This window comes from Anopheles funestus, assembly GCF_943734845.2.
Source record: "Anopheles funestus chromosome X unlocalized genomic scaffold, idAnoFuneDA-416_04 X_unloc_26, whole genome shotgun sequence".
In the NCBI taxonomy this organism is placed as follows: domain Eukaryota; kingdom Metazoa; phylum Arthropoda; class Insecta; order Diptera; family Culicidae; genus Anopheles; species Anopheles funestus.
Window position 1 is genome coordinate 142,501 of NW_026045150.1, and position 3,154 is coordinate 145,654.

A 3,154-nucleotide genomic window follows, 5' to 3' on the forward strand; every position below is an offset into this window, starting at 1 on the left:
AACATCTTTCATGGTTACATCACTTGCACCAGAACCCACGGTGCCGATTTGGTAATATGTTGTACATTTACTCTCAAGATGTACGCTTCGGCCCCTTATTCAGGGGCTCAAGCTATTACCAGCAAGAACAATCCTCATCCAGACTTGAACTCGAAACACCTGGAGGCGAACGGTTTAACTAATAAGTGCACCAGTCTTGAATCCATGCGTCGGTGGAAACAATGCCGGCGTGTTGCATGTATTAGCTCTGAACTTAGCGAGTGATTGCCTTGCAGCTGTCATACTGAGCGTAGAGCGTGATTATCGCTCACTTGAACCATGTTGAATGGCTCTTTGGTGTAGGGTAAGGCACCAATTTGTTGGGGCGTAACGGTCACCACCAACTTAAGACTTGCTTATAGGTATTTCAACGTTTTCAACTCTTAAATCGACCGTGTTTCATTATCATCTCTTCTTCTTATTAAATGCATAGAGTTCGTTCCATTGGGTAGTTCGCGTGGCGAACGGTTTGATGCAGCCCCCCGGGGGGGACCACGGCACTTTACACCGGGCATGGTGTATGCGCAACCTACAGATCACCAATATATTTGTGATCGATAATGCACACTTCTTACACGACTGACCAGTCGACAGCGCTGCCTTCCTATTATGCGTGTGTAAACCGATGTTGGGCTGCTCAACATCTTTCACGGTTACATCACTTGCACCCGAACCCATGGTGCCGATTTGGTAATATGTTGTACATGGTCTCAAGATGTACGCTTCGACCCCTTATTCAGGGGCTCAAGCTATTACCAGCAAGATCAATCCTCATCCAGACTTGAACTCGAAACACCCGGAGGCGAACGGTTTAACTAATAAGTGCACCAGTCTTGAATCCATGCGTCGGTGGAAACAATGCCGGCATGTTGCATGTATTAGCTCTGAACATAGCGAGTGATTGCCTTGTAGCTGTCGAACTGAGCGTAGAATGTGATTATCGCTCACTTGAAAGGGTCAAGCCCTTTCGAGTCGTCCGGTTTTTACGCCAGACGACTCGGTTCACCATCTTTCGGGAAGGGACCGTCTCGGTCGCAAGCTGCTCCGGTCCCTAAACAACCTGCGACAAATGATAGGAAATGCCGACATCAACACGTGTTCAGTTTGGTTTATCGCTCATAGGTCTTTTTGACCATCGATCCCTGATTATAACTCTCAATTAAACAGTCAGGAGAGTAAGGCATGCCCATCGATATCTCATCGACAGGCGATACCGCAAGAACGGCCAACGACACATCAGGTGATCGATTATTGCTACGACTTTTGCTTAATCGTTTCCACTCCTTAGAGAAAGAAACCCCCGGGGACCGTCTCGGTCGCAAGCTGCTCCGGTCCCTAAACAACCTGCGACAAATGATAGGAAATGCCGACATCAATACGTGTTCAGTTTGGTTTATCGCTCATTGGTCTGTTTGACCATCGATCCCTGATTAAACTCTCAGTAATCCAGTCGGGAGAGTAAGGCATGCCCATCGATATCTCATCGACAGGCGATACCGCTTGAACGGCCAACGACACATCAGAGGATCGTATCTTGCTACAACTTTTGCTTAATCGTTTCTTCTCCTTGGAGAAAGAAACCCCCGGGGACCGTCTCGGCCGCAAGCTGCTCCGGTCCCTAAACAACCTGCGGCATCAAATGATAGGAAAAGCCGACATCAATACGTGTTCAGTTTGGTTTATCGCTCATTGGTCTGTTTGACCATCGATCCCTGATTAATACTCTCAATTAGAAGGTCGGTAGAGTAAGGCATGCCCATCGATATCTCATCGACAGGCGATACCGCATGAACGGCCAACGACACATCAGAGGATCGTATCTTGCTACAACTCTTGCTTAATAGTTTCCACTCCTTGGAGAAAGAAACCCCCGGGGACCGTCTCGGCCGCAAGTTGCTCCGGTCCCTAAACAACCTGCGGCATCAAATGATAGGAAAAGCCGACATCAATACGTGTTCAGTTTGGTTTATCGCTCATAGGTCTGTTTGACCATCGATCCTAGAATTCAACTTTCGAGTAAGGCATGCCCGTCGATATCTCATCGATAGGCGATACCGGTAGAACGGCCAACGACACAAATGTAGGATCGCATTTACTCTTCCTTGGATGGATAACCAATACCCTAGGACCTTTTCATCGCGAGCTGCTCCGGTCCTCAAACAACTCGCGAACCACCGATAGGATGATATTAGGAATGGCCGACTTTCATCCTTTAACTCTCAGTTCTGCTTACCAAAACATAGGTACTTGGACCTTAAAGACCACTATATGTTCCCCGATCGGGGGCAATCGGAACGTCTATCCATCATCAACATCGTTTCACTCATTCCGAACCACCAAATTGGACAGACAGTACCATATTCACCAACCGATTGCTTCAACTTCGCAAACTGTATGGTAAGTTCTACTAATTTCACATCTTACCATCGACTAATAGTGCATAAATCCACTTGGAAATCACTTTTCCTTGGTCCTCGGACCTTCTACGACAACGTCCAACAAATATCCGAAGTCGTTTCCCAACTTAGACCAAGCATTTCGTATCTTTACTTCTAATCGATTTTTTCTCTCATAATTGACGATCAAAATCTAAAAACCACATTTTGAGCCAGAAGCAGTCGTCCGATCGTCCTGGGGGTAGTCTCAATCGATTTAGAAGGGCCCAATTCATAAAGATACGTACTCAGTCAAATTCATGCTTCTGGCTCACCTACCCCCTATATAGAAAACGAAAGCGTACAGGCGTGGAAAACGTGCCATTTTTCTCCATCACGGACTTTTTTTTTCTCGTTGCACCGACTCTAGTAAAAAAGTGAAATTTTTTACTAGTTACCAACTTTTGCAAATTATCATCGGATATCACTTTTCATGGTCTATAGTAAGTTCTTATCACGTTTTAGTAGTTTTTGAAAAAAAAATTTTTTTGAACTTTTCAAAATTTTTCAAAACAAAGTTTTTGTAGGCGGTTTTGTGTATGGAGGGTTACTAGTCTCGGGGTCACTGTTTGACCAAAAAACCACTATATATCATTCGAAAGGTAATTTCAAGGGCTACAAAAAATTGTTCTACGACACCCCCTTCCGACGTCTAGTATTCGAGTTATTGGCCAAAAACC